We start from the raw sequence: 20,878 nt of genomic DNA on the forward strand, positions 1-20,878 counted from the left end.
TCCTTCCCGTTTCACAGCTCAGAAAGCCCTTCAGCATCTACGAGCTTGTGCAGTCTTCACTACAACTTGCAAGGTGGGTGCAGGGGAGACCCACACACCCATTTCTTTAGGCAGAGAAACCGAGGCCCAAGCTGGGAAGTAACCAGGGTCTTCTGCTTCTGGAGAGAAGGCAGAAAAAGCCCAGGACTTGGCACCCCACCCCTTGGATCTCAGCATACTTCAGCAGGTCACTTTAGAGGGTCACCTGGGAATCCCGATAGTCAGGTGGCCCCACCCTGCCAGCCCTGCCAGCGGTCCCCAGGTGGCGCTGACTCATCCCCTTCCCCATGACTCATACTCCTCAGGTTCTCCTCCTCCAGTCAACAAGCAGAGACTTGGCAGCCACACCCCAGATTCTCTCACCTCCTGTGGAGAATCCGTGCATCTCCTTTTTCCTCAGGGAAATCCACTCTCTTACAAAAGAGCCAACAGAGGCCTTGACAGGGAAAACAACTGACCTACAGCCAGCAAGCAGCACAGCCAGGTGGAGGCCCAGGCACCCTGGCACCCAGCCTAGTCAGTCCTTGCCTCTTTCTCACAGGATCACCCTTGCCCAGCCTCCCTCTCAAGGGCAGGTGAGAAGCAAATGAGGTAATGGACAGAAATGTACTCTGAGCTTAACTAGAAACACCTCAGAAACTACCTTTGAATCCACTATGGCAACCAGCGCTGCTCCCACTGTCCTCTTCAGACTTCCTGAGTTTAGGAGGACTCGGGGTCTGCACTACTCGACCTACCTTGCAGGGCTCAGAGGGTGATGGGGGCTATTCCAGGGGCAGGTGCTGGGACCACGGCAGAAGCTGCACAAGCAGGTATCAGCACCTCCTGTAAATAAAGAACCAAGACTCTCAGTGTCAAGGGTTCAAGGTCATCTGGTCAAATCAAAAGCGTCCACTTCTCTCCAGCCCCACTACCAGGGTCACACAGCCCCTATTTGCACACCTCCAACAACGGGGCACTCACTTCCTGCCAAGGCTTCAAGACCTACTATTGGAGAGTTTGGCTGGTTAAAAAAATTGTCATTAGGGTGTGCTAAAATCTCTCTCTGCTGTCACCCAGGGACAGGTCTGTCATCCTGTTTCCCAATGGCTCTTTGGAGACTTGAAAACAGTGGTCCTGGGCCCTCAGTCTTCTACAAGTTGTACAGCCCCTTTCCTCCAGCTTTTCCTGAGACCAGGGTGTCCTGTTCCCTTACCCTTTCCCTGATCTACTCCAAATGAATCCTGTCCCTCCTGAAATAATAATAAAGAAAAGACCCAGAATTAGACATTTTAATGAGTTCTATCCACAGCAAGCAAGTAGAACTCCAACCTCTATCATTCCAGATATCATGCCTCTATTAATCCAGCCTAAAGTCCCATTAGCATTTAAGGCAATCCCATTACATGAATGAATTCAGCTTATAACCCTTACAATCAACTTCAGAGCAGTGGTTGAGGATTCTGGAGGTAGACACAAAGGTCCTTCAGTTAACTAACTATGTAGCCTTGACCAAGTTACTGCACCTCTCTGAGTCTCACTTTCCTTCTCTGTAAAAAATGGATTATGTTAGAACCCACCCCACAGAGTCATTATAAGGCTTAAATGAGATAAAATATGTCAAGGGTTTTGAACAGCGCATATATTTACTCTGATTATTAATTAATTCCTAAGTCTTTTCTAGAAATTGTATCTTTCTCATCCTGTACTTGTGTAGTTCAGGGACCCAAGTTGCTTACATGCCATAATCCCACCTGTATGGCTAAGTATCATTCTATTCTTGCAAGACTGTGTTATCAGTACCTGGTGACAGGTCTTTCTCTGCCATCAGACTGCTTTGCCTCTGAAGCTTCGGCCCTGGCACATGGCCTGGCAAACTGCAGACCACTGGCTATATGCGAGGTGACTGAATGAAGGACCAGACTATGTGGGTCCTAGGGTTGTGCAGCCCAGCCTTCCAGTGCCTCCTTCTACCCCCCAGAACACACACACACAACTTTCAGGGACAACCTCACGCCCCACAGTCCCAGTCATCTGGATACAGGGACAGCTAAGTAAGCTGGCTCCTGCCTACACAGGAAATATTCCTGCCCAAACCAGCTTCTCCAAGCCAAAGAGAGCCCAGGTTCCCAAATGGAGCACAGCCCTACAGGCTCCTGGGATTCAGACACAAAAGGGGCCCTGTTCTCAGCTGACATTACATGGCCCAGGCATTCCTGATGGGTTTCTGCATTGTGAGTGGCATGGGTGCACAGCAGGGGATCTGGAAGGAGGCTGGACCCTTATCTGGACCCTAGGGTTGGTGTTAAATGCCACCTCTGTGGGCCTTCCGTGGAGGACAGATCAAAGCAGAGCTGGGTTTTGTTGTTCCTGCCAATGATTAATGACCTTTCACTTTCTGTTAACTCTGTGAGAGAATGAGACTTTCAAATCCAGCCCCCCTCTTTTCTACAGACCTCCAAATCACACCTTCATCCTCACTGGCGGTGCTACATTTGTTCCCAAGTGCATCCTGCTCCTCCCCCAATGCTCCCCATCTCAGCAGCAGCACCACCACCCACCACTCACACCAGGCCAGACACCAGGGCACCACTCTTCTCAGCCTCCCCTTCTCTGTCACTCTTGCCTCCAACACCATTAGTCTTTGCATCCTCTTCTCCCCTTCCCCCCGCCCCCCAACTGCCAACATCTTGGTCTAAGTACTATCACCTCTCACCTGGATGACTGCAATGCTTTGTAACTGGTCTTCCCACTTCCTCTCTCCTTCCCTAAGTGCATTCTCCTCAGAGCAAGCCCAGACCATGTCACTCCTTGGCTCAGATTCCACCATGCCTCCCTATGGCCCCCAGATAGTCCAAGATCCTTAACACACTATTCGACATCATTTCTTGCCCCGCCCCCTCCCCATAGCCCCTGGAGCCTCACCTCTCACCAGTTCCTGTCTCCCCACCACCCCTACACACACCCTCACACACACATACACACCCCCAAACTCCAGCCAGACAGCTGTACTCTCTTCCTTAAGTCCTCGTCTAATCTTCACACAGACTGCTTCCCCTGTTTCGGAACTCTTTCATCCCTGTTCTTTTCTCCTTCTTCCACTTTGATCAAACCCAGCTTTCCCCCTGGAAATCTTCTTGGACTCCCCTTCCCCTTAGAGGTTGAGCTTATCTGAGATCCCACAGGCCTCTTGTATTCCCTGTCATACTGTATTATGATGTTTCCAAGTCAGCCTCCCCCATTAGACTAAGATCTGCTCCCTTGTATCCCAACATCTAGCCTAGGGCTGGAGCCACAAGAGCTCAAGATTCACTAAAGGAAGAAACTAATGAATCACGTGTGCACACATGTATTGTACACATGTGCACACGTGTGTAAACACACTCATGCACACCTTCACATAGAGCTGGCTAAGAGTGCAGGTGCTGCCATCTATAGGCTAAAAGAGCATTGCACTCTTTTCTAGGATTTGGGCGCAGGGAGCCCCAGAGTTTTAAAATAGAATTAGAATTAGCCCCAGCTAACTACAAGTTGGTCTGTTTTCCATTTTGGACTTAAAGCTGCAGCAACTTAAAAACAAGGTCCACAAACCGCTGACTCTAGTCCGTCGCCCACACACCCCAGACAGAGCCATAAAGAGAGGCGGCTCCTTCCGGCATTCAGATCCCAGCCCAGGCTTGCTAGGTGCCGGTTTGATGAATTACATCTTAGAGCACAGGGAGAGGAGGCACTTTCTAACAGTCAGAGCTGCCCACCAGTGCAAAGGCTGGTCTTCAGGTAGAGAGCTCCCCATTAGTGAAAGTATGCAAGCTCCCAGGAACCCCATCTGTCTAGAAGGTGACTGCAGAGAAGCTTTCTGCCCTGGGGTGTGGGGTAGGGGTGACTGGAGCAGAAGTGTTTTTCTCCTCAAAGACTGCTCCCAGCGCACTGGGAGGACCTTCAGATTTGGTGGGAGAAACATGGTATCTGACCAATAAAGCCAGAAGGGTTCACACGGCCACCCAGTGAGAACAGTTAGCATTTTCTGATCACTTGCCAAGTGTTAAACTCTGACATACATCATCTCTCATCCTCACAATAACTCTGCCAGGCAGATATCATTGTCCCCATGTTGTGAAGGACGGACAAAGCTCAGAGAAGTGAAATTATGTGCTGACAGTCACACTGCTAAGGTCTGGGCGAAAGTTCCTACCGAGCCCTGGCCGGTTTGGCTCATGGATAGAGTGTCGGTCTGCGGACTGAGGGGTCCCAGGTTCGATTCTGACCAAGGGCACATGTTCGGGTTGTGAGCTCGATCCCCAGTAGGGGGCATGCAGGAGGCAGCCGATCAATGATTCTCTCTCATCACTGATGTTTCTACCTCTCTATCCCTCTCCCTTCCTCTCTGAAATCAATAAATATATTTAAAAAGAAAGAAAGAAAGAAAGAAAGAAAGAAAGAAAGAAAGAAAGAAAGAAAGAAAGAAAGAAAGTTCCTACCGAGTCAGGCTGCCTGCCCTACATCTTGGTCTCACTAAATTTCAAGATATGAGACCAAGCCTCTTGCTCACTAGAGAAAAACATAAAGCTGTGGTTACTCTAGATCAGGGGTTAGCAAACTTTTACTGTAAAGGGCCAGGCAGTAAATATTTCAGGCTTTGCAGGCCCCACACTTTCTCTTTTGCATATTCTTCCTGGTTTGGGTTTGGGTTTTTATTTTGTGTATGTTTTTTTAACAACCTTTTGAAAATGTAAAAACTACTCAGCTCAGAGGCATGCAAAAACAATCTAGGGGCTCCCCAGGGCTATAGTTTGCAATCTATAGGTTGAAATTGGTGTTTACAGTCTTAATTATAAAAGCTTCAGGTGGAAATGTTTAAGCCAAATGCTAGGTCCTACAGCGGTATTTCTCCCCCTCAGATGGCTTCCTATTGAGTCACGCTCTCTTAGAGAAGAGCTGGCCCTACTTTGCTGCGATATTAGGTAACAAAATATTTCAAGGGCTGTTCAGATTCTAGAAACTCATAGCTGTGGACCAAATAGTTCGACTCAGTGCTTGGGAAGAGAAGAGGGAGGCACATACAATGGGTAGGAAGAGCCTCAAAGATAAGACATTAAGAGATCTGGGGGCCCTAGATGGTTTGGCTCAGTGGTCAGTCTGCGGACTGAAGGGTGCCAGGTTCGATTCTGGTCAAGGGTACATGCCCGGACCGCAGGCTTGGTCCCCAGTGGGGGGAGTTAAGAAGGAAGCCGATCAATGATTCTCTCTCATCATTGATGTTTCTATCTCTCTATTCCTCTCTAAAATCAATAAAAATACATATATTTTTTAAAAGGTTTATCTTTAAAATAAAATTAAAAAAAGAGATCTGTGGTCTTGTCCGAGCCCTGAACAGGGATTTAGTTTCTTCCTGTGCAAAGTGGAGGGAAACTGATTAGGTTTTTGCTGTGTGCTTCAGGAAACTCACTTGCTCCCTCTGAACCTGAGTATCCCCAGCCATGAAGTAAGGGGTTGGGACCAGGCGATTCCCAATGTCCAAACTCTAAAGGTTGGAGTCTGGAAACTGTTTTGAGGTGAGAAGGGAGTCAGGAGATAGGTCTTCAGCTGAGGGTCACCACAGTCACAACAAAGTCAAGGTGACACAAAGTCAAGCCCTTCCGTTCTAAGCATAGAGGTAGAGCAGTGACCTGGCTTACGCTCAAGGTCTTATGGCAAGTGCCAAGCAGAAACTAGAATGAGAACCAGTGTCTCTCTACCTCACCTGGATCTTAACCGTTATATTCTACTGATGCTGAACTGTGCAAATGTATTTGCTAAATGAATGAATGAAGTATGATATTTCCGCAAATGGCCCCTGAGCTAGAATTTTGATAACCAGCTTCCGAAGCTCCCACAAAGTCCGTCACCCTCATGCATGGCTGGTGGGAATAAAAATGGCAGCAATTTGGCAAAATGTAGCAAAACCTGTAAAATACATCATTTTTGACCCAGAAACTCCAATTCTTGGGTACCCTCCTAAGAAACAATGAAAAAAGAACAGTGTAAGCACTAGTATGTTCACTGCAGCACTGTTTATAAACAGGCTGAATGCCTAATGATAGAGGGTCGGTTAACTGAACCATAGTATATTCACTCCTTAAATATAATTATAAAGTGATTAATCAAGTCAGCACATATTTTCATAATAAAAAGGTAAAACCTGATTTTTTTTACAAATAAAATGCATAATTTCACTTGTTTAATTCCCCGGACTATTGGAACAAAAGATTTAAAATAGCAATAGACATGCATTTATCTACTTATGTTATAGTATACTTTAAAAACTCCTTTAAAAATTAAACTTAGCCGAAACCGGTTTGGCTCAGTGGATAGAGCGTCGGCCTGCGGACTGAAGGGTCCCGGGTTCGATTCCGGTCAAGGGCATGTACCTTGGTTGCGGGCACATCCCCAGTGGGAGGTGTGCAGGAGGCAGCTGATCGATGTTTCTCTCTCATCGATGTTTCTAGCACTCTATCCTTCTCCCTTCCTCTCTGTGAAATATCAATAAAATATATTTTTTAAAAAAAAATTAAACTTAGAGCCCTAGCCAGTTTGGCTCAGTGGATAGAGCATTGGGTTGCTGACTGGAGTTCCAGGTTCGATTCCGGTCAAAGGCATGTACCTCAGTTGCAGGCTCAATCCCCGGCCCTGGTCGGGCGTGTGCGGAAGGCAACCAATCAATGTGTCTCTCTCACATGGGTGTTTCTCTCTATCTGTCTCTGCCCCTCCTTTCCACTCTCTCTAAAAATCAATGGAAAAATATCCTCAGTGAGGATTAACAACAAAAATTAAATTTACAGTCCTGAAAAACATGAGAAAATATTTATTGTACTGTTGAAAGAAACAAAAAGTCAGAATAGAAAATTATAAATGTGGTATGACCACAATTATGTGAGGGTAAAAAAAAGTACTGAAAATATCAGGAAGGAAATGCGCCCAAATGTTAGCAGTGATTATCTCTGGTTGGCAGAATTATAGACAGTTCTTATTTTTTATACTTTTTTATTTTCCAAATTTCCTATCATCAACATTTGTTATAATTAGAAAAAGAAAAAAAGGCTCTTGGAGGAGGGGAGAAAAAAGCGTCCCATATTTCATGGGTATCCCACCTATAGCACTTTGCTACTCCCCAAAAAAATTAACTAGTATTTACCCAGTACCAACCAAGGGCCCAGCCCAGCCACAGTTGCTATAGAAAGGAAATGAATGGCCAGGCTCCACCCTGAAAGTTTACATATATCATAAAAATATTCTTTGCTTGGCAAATAAACTGGTCCCACATGATATCCCTGTTGAGGCTGGAAAATAAGGCTGTTTGCTCAACAGCAGAATCAACGAACCCATTCCCACTGGTGTGGTGCCTTCATCAGAGTTCCCTGAGAGACACCATGGCTCAAACCATTTCTGGAGTCCCTTTGGGAATAGAAAATTTCAGGGATGCTTTACAGCCCAGGAAGAAAACTGTTATCCCTTAGTCCAAGCGCTGAAAGCAAGAGGCACAGAGGCTCCTTCTGAGGCAGGAAACACAAGGCACCAGGAAGGAGTTGGATGGAGGGACAGGGAGGAACCTAACTGGCCATGTGGCCTGGGCAAGAGAACTCATATCTCCAAGCCTCAATTTTCTCACCTGTAAAATGGGGCCCATAATGACAACCATAGGGCTCCCATGAGGCTCAAAGAAGAAAAAGTAAGTCATTTCATCTCTCTAGGCCAAGCCCCAGTTTCCTCATCTGTAAAACTGAGTCATTATCACCTCTTTCACAGGGCTGTTAAAAGATTAAACAAGACAGTATAGACAAAGGTGAGCGCACACAGTAAGCACGCTACATACATATGATGGCCATGATTCTTATTGCTTGTAGAACAGGGAATAGGATACATAAAGGAATCAGACCTCAACTTCCTTATCTGCAAAATGGGGCAACCAATTCAGTCCACAAAGACCAAATTCATGAATAGTGGTCGACTCTCCAGCTGGCACTGGCACAAGTAACTTAAACACAGACAACTGCTGTGGGCTCATTTTGTGCTCCCAGAGGTGCAGGTCCCATGTTCCTGCACTGAGCAAAAAGCCCTCTGACTCCAGGCCATCAGAACCCAGAAAGCCTGACATTACCCTGTCCACCCCCACTAGTGCAGAGTGAACACTGGGGCCCAGACAAAGGTATATATTAGCACAAGTCACCCCGTGCTTTGTCGGTGGCAAAACCAGGACCACGCTCACCGCTTTTCTCTGCCCTGCCCTTAAGTTGCTGATGTGGTCCCAGGCAAATGGCAGAATGAGGAAGAGAGGGGAAGCCCGAGAGCAGCAGGAACCCAGCCTGTCTGTGGTCTCCAAACTCACAAACCACATCAGGCTGAAATATGACACACGCTCACGCACTTGAAAGAGAGGAGATATTTTTACTTAACATCCCCCAGCTGCCTAAACACTGGTCTCTTTCTTTCCCTCCCCCAAAAATGCATAACTCCTAGGACCTGCTTTTTCCTACTTCTGCAGGCATTTTCTCAGGGAATAACCGTGGGGCAGGGGTAGGGGGCTTTCACTTTTCCTGGCTTCCCAGAAAACTTTCCAGGACATGGGCTCAAATGGTAAAGGGACAGCAGACTGGTCCTTGCTGGGTTCCCAACTCAACAGGTGACCTTGGGCAAGTCTTGCGTTGTCTGAAATATAAGAAAAAGTGAGCTGGAGTCCTCTTGATAGTACAGAAAAGTGTTTACAAACAGCCCTGGGAGGCCCCTCCAGGCCTCTCTGCTACAGGACTGAGCATCCCAAGCCATGCACACTGACTCATGTTCATTATCACAGCCACAACAAAACCCCATCAGTACTCATGTCAGAACGAGATGGAACCTTCTGGAGAATGTCTGCAGTGATTAAGATCTCTGGCTCTATCATCAGACCTCGAGTCCTGGTACCATCACCCAATAGTCTCACAACCCAAGGCACGTTATTTAGCCTCTCCAAGGGGGATAATAATATTGACCTCAGCAGAATGGTTGTGAGGAATCAACAAAGTAATTAATGTCCCAGCAATTGGTATTCTAAAAGGCAGCTTTCTATAATTATGATGCAGATCAACGCCCCCCCCCCCCCCCCCCCATTTTACAGAGAGCCAGGACTTGCCCAAGTTCACTCAGAAGAATTAACAGTGTGGCTCCACTCCCAAGTCAGTGCTTTTAACTTCTCTCAGTCCTACAGTCTCGAATAAGAATATTTACATCCTTAGAGATTGTAGGGTTAGGCTGTAAAGTTGCTTGAAGAAAATCAAAGACCAAAGCTTCAGCCAAGGACTACAGACTATGAATGAATCACCCCTATGACTTGGCAATTTCTCCTGAAAGACCCAAAGTACCCATACAGATGGAGCAGGGGGAAGTGACCTACTGACACTGGATGGCCAAGACGTTGTGAAGGCAGCCAATCAACAGCTCTTGCTTGTAATAGTTTGGCACAAGTGCACACACAGCTGTTAACAGTAGCTACCTCTGGGGGGGAAAGGGCGTTTGGAGAGATGAAAGTCACTCTATACTCTTCTCCATGTTTGAATCTTTAACAGTATAAATTTGCTTAAAAAAGAAGAAAACAACACAGCAAAACTCAGAATAACTTAGCAGTTTTATCCAACAGGTATAAGCCTGTTGTCTGCTTTTAGATGAAATTTATGGCAAGTTTGGGGATCTTCAGCTGGGCTTTTAGAATCTGCCCCTCTGATCCATCCTGGGGCCACTGCTCTGGTTCAGACCTGGCCTCTCTTTCACTTGTCCAAGTGACACCCTGCTTGGGGTCTCCCTGACTCCAATCTAGCCCCTTCCAATGCATCTCCTTCCATCAGCCACCAGATTGAGAGTTTTTATCTTTGCTCTAGCCAAAATCCTTTCTCAACTCCTCCCTGTCTTTAAAATGAAGTCCAAACCCTTAGTTTACAATCAAGTTCCATCTTTACTTAGTCTCAACTCCCATCACTCTACCCTTCCCCCATCCTCCATTATAGCTAAGTGGATTGCTCAGAAAACCTCAGTGCCTTTGCACAAGTTGTTCCTGTTTCTTAAAAGGTCTTTTCCCTCAATCTCTTTATCTCCTGGGAAACTATTACTCATTTCTGAGCCTGGGTCACCCAGACAGAGTCACCCCTCTTACAGACTATCAGTATCCCATGACTGTGTCGACCACTCTAGGTGGGAAGTATCTTGAGGACAGAGAGCTTTGTCCTCCTCAGGGGTTCTTGGGCCCTCGCAGAACAAGGCACTGGACCCAAGAGTACTGAATCAAGGAAGCAGGGAGGAAGGAAATGCCATGAGAGGCAAACCCTGCAGCCTCCCCTCCAGGGAGCTGCCTGCTTTCCAAGTTCACATTAGTCCATAATAAAAAAGACTATGGAAAATTCTGGAGTAAAGTTTCCTTCCCTGATTCACAGGGAAACCTTCTTTGCTGCTGTATAACTCACACCAGTGCCAACTCAAGCTCCTCCGGCTGTTTACAATTTCCCTGGCATTTATAAATAGTGAGGCCTCAGAAAGGAAAATGGAGTCTCAAGGGAGCTGGATGCCCACAGTCTCCTCTCCTTCCCTTCCTCCTCTGTTCCAAGCCTCTTCCTCTTAACATCCCCAAAGAACACCAACCAGCACCCCCAAGTGTGTGTAAGGGTTTAAGGCAGGGGTGGGCAAACTTTTTGACTCGAGGGCCACAATGGGTTCTTAAACTGGACAGGAGGGCTGGAACAAAAGCATGGATGGAGTGTTTGTGTGAACTAATATAAATTCAAAGTAAAGGAGCGGAGGGGAGAGCAAGAGAACTGGATAGAACAGCCGGATCCGGCCCGCGGGCCATAGTTTGCCCACGGCTGGGTTAGGGGAAGTACTGGGTCCCTTAGTGAATGAAAACTCAAAAAAAAAAAAAGAGTCTAAGACCCAGTGGGAGTGGCTCAGTTGGTTGAGCATTGTCCTGTGCACCAAAAGGTTGCTGGTTTGATTCTTGGTCAGAGCACATACCCGGGCTACAGAAGGCAACTGATCCTTGTTGCTCTCACATTGATGTCTCTCTCTCTCTCCCCTCCCCTCTTCCCTCCCTCATTCTCTTCCTTCTCTAAGCATATCCTTGGTGAGGATTAAAAAAACAAAAACTATCAAAAAAAAAAAAAAGAAGAGTCTAAGGTACCACCAGCTAGAGGGAGTCACCCGAGGGCCCACTGGAACTGGGTCCCAGCCCCGCCCCTTCCTCACTAAGTGACTATGAGCCTGTCACAAACTCTCAGCGCCCTTCAGTTCTCCCAGCTATAGCATAAGGCTGGGGTCAGACTTCAGCAAGCTATGCTCACTGTAAAGTACAGAGCAGGAAAAGGTCGAGGTGCCCTGGTCAAAATGTGATCCTGGGATAACAGGATGTGCAGGACGACGTCTTTGAGAAGTCCTTCAGGCCAAACAAAAGCAGAACCTCCCCCAGCAGCCCTGCCTTCTGCTCTGAGGAAGGTGTGAGGGCAGAATAAAGGGTAGATGTCTGGGCAGATGAGGGGTTACAGAAGATGGCCCAAAGCTTCCAAGGACCCAGGCTTGCCCTTAGGCATGGCCCAGAGGTCTGGGGACCCAGGGAGAAAGGGAGATTCCAATCACTACCTTCAATTTTGAAAGAAGTTTGCCTGTGAGTCAGAGAAGGGAACAAATACTGTAGCACTGAGAAGACCACACCTACTGGTAGCAAATGCAAGAGGATTTCCCACGAGTACAAGGAAAACTTTCTAACAGTGCTGGGTCCAGAACAAGGAAGGAGGTGGGAGGCTCCTCATCACCCAGGACGAGCAAGCAAAGGCATTATATTACCCTGGAGTCAAGAATCCGTGGAGCAGGCTCCCCAGCGGAGCCACCGCCCAGACCTCGGGCGAGCGATTACCAGCAAGCCCCGGTCAGGTACACCGAGTGCTGTGCTGAGGTAGCCCTGGGCTCAGTTCCACCAACCGCGGGGGCGGGGTCGATGTTTGCAGCACAGCAGGTCCTGTGGGTGGGGCCCAAACCCCTTCTCCCCTGCCTAGCCCCCCAACCCAAACCTCCTTGGTCCTCTGGAAGACAAGCTAGGTGAGAGAGAAAGCCCTTTTCCAGCGTTGCCCCCGCCGCCCGAGGTCCAGGCGCCAGACGGGGAGGGGAGCTCTAGACCGGAATGGGGGTCGGGGGTTGGGAGAGAAGGACCCATAGGACCGAGATTTCCAGATGACTAGATCCCCAGATGCCCCGGGTCGTAGCCGCCCCCTTCCCCTACCTGCGGCTGCGGCGCTGGCGACGGCGGCTGCTGGGTCCAGCTGTGCTCAGCTGGTTCCGGGAGGGCCGGGCGAGAGCGTTGCGGTCGGTGGGCCGGGATGGGCAGGGCGCTGGCCAGAGCCGCCCTCGGGGCGGGGCGGCCGGAGTAGGGGTGTAGGGGGGAAGGGAGGGGGCATGAGCGCCGGCCCCTCCCCTAGGCTGCCGGGAGAATGGCGACACTGCCTTCCACTGCCTTCGGGCTAACCTTCTGTCTCTTGACGAACCCTCGCTACTTGCCCAGGAAGGAAACAAGCCCCCTGCTTCAGATGCGAGGAAACTGAGGCCCGGAGCACTCCGGGGACAGCTGCTGAAGCTTGGAGGCGGGGAGGAGCGACTGGGCCGGGCTCCAGTCCGAGAGCTCAGTTGGGATGGGCAGCGTGCCATGTTCCACTAGGACCAGCGGAGGCTTATTTCAGCTCCCGCGAGGTCCTACTTGCCAGGCAAAGCCTTCCGCTGGTGAAATGAGCTACTCACAAAAGCAGGGAAGGTGCAAGCAGCAGCTAGACCCACTGACGGGAATAAATGCGAAGGATGATTCCCAACTTCATTCAGGGAAACAAGAAATGGCAAATTGCATCCCTGTCCTTAAGTTAAAACAGGGAGCAGAGCTTTTGCAGTCAGGCCGCCTGGGTTGCAACTCCTGACACTAGTCCGTAACTTTAGGCAAGTGACTTAACATGTCAAACAAAGTCTGTTTCCTCTCTGTAAAATTGCAACTTCATGGGGCTGTTGGGAAGACTCAGTGAGAGAAGGACTCAGCACAATGGTAGGTACCGTAAGTTCTCTATAAATGGAAGTTCTTGTTAGTGTGAAGGCAGATATTATTTTAGGTGGTTAAGCAAATCCACAGTTAGATGAATGCAAGGCAATGTAAACAAGTGCAGCCCTAACCGGTTTGGCTCAGTGGATAGAGCGTCGACCTGGGGACTCAGGGGTCCCAGGTTCGATTCTGGCCAAGGGCACGATTCTGGCCAAGGGCTTGTACCTTGGTTGCTCACACATCCCCAGTGGGGGGTGTGCAGGAGGCAGCTGATTGATGTTTCTCTTTCATTGATGTTTCTAACTCTCTATCCCTTTCCCTTCCTCTCTGTAAGAAATCAATAAAATATTTTTTAAAAAGTGTAATATTTTATTGATCTCAAAGCACGTCACATGCATTTGACAGACAGCCATTTAGGATGGAGCAGGACTACAGTCCTGGTGCAAATGTGGGTTCCCAGGCCTCCTGCAGCTGCTCTGTGGCTCCAAGTCAGGAGACTCACACAACAGGAGACTGGACCAGGTGACCAAGATGTCCATTCCCAGCATAGTTGCTGGCAGCAGCCCCATGTTCAGGTAGGTTAAATCTCCCTCTAACACAGTGGTTCTCAACCTTTCTAATGCCGAGACCCTTTAATACAGTTCCTCATGTTGTGGTGACCCCCAACCATAAAATTATTTTCGTTGCTACTTCATAACTGTAATTTTGCTACTGTTATGAATCGTAATGTAAATATCTGTGTTTTCCGATGGTCTTAGGCTCTACAGCAGGTTGAGAACCGCTAGCAGGGTCGCCTAAGACCATCGGAAAACACAGATATTTACATTACGATTCATAACAGTAGCAAAATTACAGTTATGAAGTAGCAACGAAAATAATTTTATGGTTGGGGGTCACCACAACATGAGGAATTGTATTAAAGGGTCGCAGCATTAGAAAGGTTGAGAACCACTGTGAGGTAACAGTCAGGCTGGGAATCAGAACAGAAAAGTAAAGAGGCCAAGAGCCGAGTTTCTGGTTTTTCCATTGAGTAGCAGCCAGGGAAGCAGAGGGCCTGGGGAATCCCAGCCCGGCTCTTCCTCCTGACCCTTCTCTTTGTATAACACTTGGAATTAGAGGAACCATTTCTTGAACACCTGATCCATGCTCTAGGCTTCCCAGGTGCTACCAACTTTCCACCTCACTTCCCTACCCCTGCCCCCAACATATACACACAAGGTAGGCATTACCAGGTGCAGTTTTGAGATGGGGAAGCTAAGGCATAGAGAGGTTTGAATAGCTCTCCTGAGCACACAAGTGACACCACATAGACTGAGTCTTTGGCCCTCTCTCCTTTGCTCAATGCCCTGTGTCATACTCTGCCACCCTTCCTGACTTGGGAAACTCTGCCCAGTTCCACTTTCTCCCATAATTGAAGCAGGATGCCCAACCTCAGGGAGGCTCACACCCTCTCTGCCATCCCTGCTTTTTCCAGACTCTTGGGGCCTACTATGTGGTAGGTGGGGAGAAAAGCAGAAATGCAGACTGTTTGGCTTTGAGCTCTTTGATTACAACTTCCAGCATACACATGTCCTGTTATTATCTAACATATCATTTCCAACCCTGGCAACTTCTCTCAGGCCCAGAGAGGTTAACCTCTGAATCTCTGTGTCCACTGAACTGGAGAATATCATATTGGGATGGAGGAGACACTGGAGAACATCTGGTCCAACCCCTCATTGTAGAAATGGGGAAACTCAGGCCTAGAGAGCAGAGACTTGCACCCATAACTGTGATTGCTCCATTTTGTACTGGAAAAGCCCGTAAACCTAGGCTATCACCAGAAATAATTTAAAATAATGATGATGATAACCAATATTTATACTGGAGGGCCACCCAAATGCCTAGTATTTTGCTTTGCATACATCAACACATGAGTTTCACAGGTGGTCAAGCTGTATCTTGGTCTGACTTTTCAGTCAAGGTAAAGTCTGTCTTGCACAGATGCTTAGACGTGCCCTCTGCCTTGGTGTCTTATTCTCATTTCTTTCTAGATTCCTTTTTGTACTCCTCCTGCCTTGGGTCTAGTTCTCAGTGAAGCCTCTTTGCCCTGAATCTTCACCTTCAGAGTGAATGTCTTCTTGTCCTTGCTGATATGGATCTCCTCTCATAAAGGAATTCCGATGCATCCTTTTATCAGAAGTCCACCTCCTCCCCAAGAATGAGAAATTGGGGAAATAAAGGCCACACCCAGGCCATGCAGTAGACAATTTGGCGGTGCCTAGTCCCTCTTCTGAGAAGGCCTCTCCCCATCCACAGGGGTGACCCTTGCTAGGCACCCAAGTTAGTGCTATAAACTCCACCCACCCCAAACACAGTGGACAGTGTTAAGAAAAGTTACCAGAACCAAGCCGGACTACCAGAATTTGGGGTTAGAGTTTGGGACATAACCATTTTGGCTAATTAACTAGGCCGGTGAGGACTGGTTATCTCTGAAGGCTAACGTCACCATTTGAGGTGGCCAACTTCCACAGAGAAAGCCAGTGAGACCCTCATCAAGTGGCTAGATGGGTGTGGAGAAACTCAGAATGGAGAAGGCCAGGCTAGCCAGGGAAGACTTCTGGACCTGTGAGGCTTTTTTGGCTAAGTATTTATTGAGCATTGAATGCCTTATACCAAGTTCCTAGAAGTAGAGCACAAAATGGAAAATTCGTGCCAAGGTTTAATTGAGGGGGTGCTCGCAGGAGATCCTGGAATATCCCCAGGAGCCCTAGGGCAGGGATACAGTGGGCCCCGGGGTCAGACCTGAAGCAGGACCTCAGTACTAAAGGAAATTGGAGAGGTGCTCTCACCCCATCTTTCACTGCTGCCCATCTTATTATTGCTCTGTATCTCTTCAGACAAGCATTTCTGCATTCAGTGAGCTAAAATCTTTGTCTGTGACCCATAGCTAACTTGGGTCAGATGTCTACCTTTTATCCAATTGACTCTAGCCAGAAAAGCAGGGTCCCACTGCACAAACCTGGCTGCTCCCACTGTAACCTATGGATGGAGAGAAAGGGGAGGGGAAGCCAGGCAGAAAATACAGCTTCACTAAGCAGAAGGACACATCAGCCTTGAAAGGGCGGAAAGAATAAGGATGGAGGTGAGGAACAGGATGGCATCTGCTAAGGGCACAGAATAAGCAAAGTTGTGGCGGCTGGAGGAAGACAAGCCTGGAAGAAGGGAAGGAGTCTTTTATTGGCTCCAGCCTCCGTCCCTTCAGTGGTGTGCTAGAATCAGCTTGCAAGAGCTGGTTGTTAAATTTCCAGGAATTTTGATAGCTACTTGTTAAACACAGCCTTCAGTAAAAATTAGTTTATATAAACTTATAATTAAACTAGAGGCCCAGTGCACGAAATTCATGCACTTGGGGCGGAGGGTCCCTCAGCCCAGCCTGTGCCCTCCCGCAGTCTGGGAGCCTTCAGGGGATGTCCAACTGACTGCTTAGGCCTGATCCCTGTTATATTACCTATTTACCTATATGGTGGAAATAGTATATAATTGTGTACTATTACACATAACTTCCCAATTCCACATTCAGTAACATCTCACTGGTAATCTGAAATCAGCCATGGTGGGAGAAATCAGCAAAGACTGCAAATTGAGACTTCCCTTCTCCCTGATCCCAGAGCCTGTTGTTTAACATTTACCAGCACACAACTACCCATACCCTGGGTTCCCTCCTTCATCCCTCCACACTGAGTGCCTGTTTATATGTATATCTTCCTCAGTGGCTGGGAGCTCAGAAGAAGGAAAAAGTGGTTGCTTGGTTTTCTAATATATCCCAGTGTCACAGAACAGAGGCTTAGCAAATTCGTATTGAGTTAATGAATCAGTAAATGAGGGAAATTGGAGATGAATTTGGGATGCATCAGGAGGACTCAGCAGAGGGTTGTGCTTTGAATTCCAAGAGCTGCCAATTCTAACGTCTTCTGAATCCATGGGCAGGAATGTGTTTGTCCCATTATTTTAATAACTTAGAGTATTGGTTCCATGTGATCACTGTCAGCTCAGCCATAAAACCCACAGTTGAATTTCCACATCGTTGGATCCCTGGCAGGCACGATTCTGTACCTGTGCCCCATCAACAAACGCCAGTCAGATGCTGGACAGCATGAGCCTGAGCAAGGTCACTGTTTCTCTTATCCAGCAGCAAATCTCCCCTCCACCCACCTCCCAGCTTAGAATTTAAAGGAAATAGCAAAAGCACCTAGATGCCCTTTCTCCTTCTACCAGGCCTGTCACTGCTATCCGAAGCTGCACACAGGTGGTCCTATTGACAGTGGCACTCATCGTAAAAGCAACTAAAATTGTAATTATAGCTACCACTTTTTAGGCACTTATTATATGCTAGCTGCATTATTATTTCAATTAAGCCTTACAACTGTCATCCAGGTTAGTTATAATTATCTTAAAATTTTCAAATAAATAAACAGGCTCAGAAAAGATAAGTAACCCGCTTAAGCCTCCAGAGCTGGGTGAGTGGTAAACTGGGATTTGAACCCAGGTCTGTCGCCAAAGCCCAGCTTCTTTCAACAGCAAAAGTGAAAGAAAGTCAAGGGGAAGGGAGGTCTTTTCCATGCCTCCTATTCAGGATCAGGAATTATTTCATTTGGACAATGTTAGGGCTTGAGGTTAGCCCCTTCTCTGTACACTTGATATACTGCTTTATGACAAGTCACTGTCTCTTTATATGGAAGTTATTTGGAGTTGCTTGAGAAATGTAGACTTATTTTAAGAAAGACCATAAATGCCTATGCTGTAGAAATAAAAAGTAACTCATAAAACCCCTTGCACACATACACCAAAAAGATCTTTGAGGCAGTGCTATTTTTGTATTCTTTCAAACTGTACCCACAAAAGGAGTTTATGTTTTCTGTTTTTTTCCTTACTATTATTTACTTATTGCTTTTCTGAGTACCAGCTGTGTGCAGGCCCTGCACTTGGGGCTAAGGGCATGCAAATAAATCAGTCATAGACTCAATCTTTGCAGGGTCTGTGGCCAAGGAAACAGACATTTACAATAGGGTGTTATGGGAATTAAGATAGAGGAAGATCAGGTGGGGATGGGATGAGAGGCTGGGGAACACAGGGTCCAAGGAGATTACAAAGAAGGAGATGAGCTAGGCCTTGGAGGACACCTCCCTGTGCCTCAGTTTCTTGATCTGATAATTGTGTCCACCTCAAAGAGTTGTGGGAAAATGAAATTGTCCATGTCAATTGCTTGTTGCAAAGAGTGGGGCATAGAAAGGACTCTGTAAACAGTGGCTGGTATCATTATGGGTACCCTGTAGGTAAAGGCATGGAGGTGTTTAAGATGAGTGAGCATGTCCCAGAGTGTCTGGAGTGCAGGGTACATGGACTGAGTTATGGAAGACGAAACCAGACAGCAAGAAGGTAACAGAGCAGCAAGAGTACAACGGGATTCATGGGTGCCTGCTCCGAGCATTATCTCCTTCAAATCTGACAACAAATTCCTCAGATTGAACTATTCTCACTCCCAGTTCACAGACGAAGAAATTGAGGCTCAGAGAAGTGAAGTCACTTGTTTACGTTGCACAACTGGGAAATGGCAGAGCTGAGAACCCAGATTTCATTCCAAAGCCACTGTCTCCCACTCTTTGAAGTGGGGCTGAGAATATGCCAGACTAGAGGGATGGGGAAGTTGTCAAAGGCTCTCATGCAGGAGACTGACACTGTTGGAACTGGATCAAGAAGGGGCACAGGGGCCTGCTGGCCTCGCAGCCCATGCCTGCCAGGGATTTAGTAGGAAGAACTGGCTTTTGTTCTGGATGAATCAGCCCAGCTGTTTCTAAAAGCCCAGCCCCACTCTTCTGGGCTCAGCAGACCAGAAGGCATTCAGCTGTCTCCACACGTTACCAGCAGGGTGGGAGGGACAGTACTTTGCACATTGAACTACAGTATATTATCACAACACGGAACAATGGGCTTTTCAATGTTGTGCTGCCGTCTCGTGCTCCATGCTGCAGTGAAAACACACAGGCCAGCAAGTCACCTAGAGTGACTTGACGTAAAGGCAGATGTTGGAAGGACAGTTCACTGGAACTTATGAGACAGGTGCCCTCTGGGTCTCATTGAGGCAGGACATTCATGCTGAGGCCATTGCAGCAGATCCAGGGACTGGAAAAACTCCTGGTTTTATGAGCCAGATGTAACCTCTCTTAGAAATCGTTACCTCTAATGGGATTTGGAGAAACTAATAAAACAAAACAACAAAACAGAACACACACAAAACTACCCATAACTGCTGATTGGATTAAGGCTTTAGTCTAAAGTCGACCTCCCTTCTCCACTTTCCTCCTCTTGCACTTTGCTCCTTCTCATTTCCCTTCTCCCTATTCTATTGTGCTTCTTTTTCATTTCCCCCCACCTCTTCCTCTTCTCCTTTCTCACCATTGTTTCAGCAGTAGCAGCACTTTGCTAGAGTCTAAATAGCCTCACCAGAGGAATTGGGACACCCAAGTTCACTCCCCACCTGCCTCTTTCTTACAGGATGATCCTTTCAGCCTCCATTGTCTCATCTGCAAAATGGGACAGTAGAAGTAACAATTTCTAAGAGCAATTACATCTGGCTCATAAAACCAGGAGTTCTTCTAGCCCCTGGTTCTGCTACACTGGCCTCAGCATGAATGTCCTGCCCAAGCAGAACCAGAGGGCATCTGTGTCATAAGTTCCAGTAAACTGTCCTTCAAAACATTTCCCTCTAGGTCAAGTCACTCTAGATTACCTTATTTTACATCTGTAATTTGTTTAAAAAATTCTTTAAAAACTCACAGTGCAAGTGCCATCACTTTAGATCTATTTTTCCTCAAATCAAAACCACCAACTTGAGAAACCCAATGCCTGATTAAGGAGAAGCTCAATGTTTCCTGGTTGAGGTTTCCTTTCCTCTTGAATGCTCCCAAACTCAGAGGCTGTTGCGGCCCCAGCAGCGGGGATGGGAGGAGAGTCAGCCCACGCCCACGCCAAGCAGGCAATCTGGAGTTTTCCCTCTGCACCCCTCTTGCTGTTTTGACCCTGACCTCAGACAGATGACCCTAAGACCCAGGTCCCTGGGCAGCTGCCAGGTGTCTCAGGAGCTATCTATCCAGCAACCACACTCCTTGGCCCAGCCAGTGTTCTCAGTTCCTGTCCTCAGTTTCTCACACAGCCATTCTCCAAGGCCCAGCCTGCCAGGAGCTCTGTATCAAAATGTGTCTGCATAGCCACCCTTAGGGACTCCAAACCTCCCCCTGTCTTGTCATACCCTACATGTCCCCCTTCAGGAATGAAGGAGCAACCATTAGGTAGTTAAAGGTGAGTTTCCCCAAAAGGACATTTAATGTCATCTGTCCCTGGAGCCAAAAAAGAAAAACAGTTAAATCTTCAGCTGGCAACCTGTGACCTCTCTGTTCAAGTACACAACTTAATCATGGCATAAAATACATCGGTACAGCCTGATTTTAGGGGGCCCATGAAAAGCTGTGGAAACCTCCTGTGCCAAGGCCATGGGTTGGTAAGCTATGTATTTTATCACCATTCAGACAAATTCCAAGCTTCTTTAGTTTGACATTGGTGGCCACACATGACCTGGCCTTGCTTTCTCTCCAGCTTCATCTTGTCCCCTCCCACCTGAACCCTGAACCCATGGCCCCCCAGCAGATACTGCTTTCTGTCATCTCGACACCTCCAAGCTTTTGTACCCCAGTTCTGCCTCAGGATTGCCCATCTTGACATTATTCCCTTATTTAACTCTTCCCTACCTTTTCAGAC

General features: G+C 47.6%; 1 protein-coding gene across 1 annotated transcript in view; it reads right to left on the reverse strand.

Moving 5' to 3' along the window:
• Window positions 1-12,651, reverse strand: part of GSN (gelsolin) — a 50,118-nt gene extending 37,467 nt beyond the window's left edge. The window contains exons 1-2 of the mRNA XM_080671280.1: window positions 12,287-12,651; window positions 777-864 (exon numbers count right to left, since the gene is read on the reverse strand). The gene's annotated coding sequence lies outside the window, so the exon portion shown is untranslated. The remainder of the gene's footprint in view (window positions 1-776; window positions 865-12,286) is intronic.
• Window positions 12,652-20,878: the final 8,227 nt, after the last annotated feature.

This window comes from Plecotus auritus, assembly GCF_963455305.1.
Source record: "Plecotus auritus genome assembly, chromosome: 5".
NCBI classification, from domain to species: Eukaryota; Metazoa; Chordata; class Mammalia; order Chiroptera; family Vespertilionidae; genus Plecotus; species Plecotus auritus.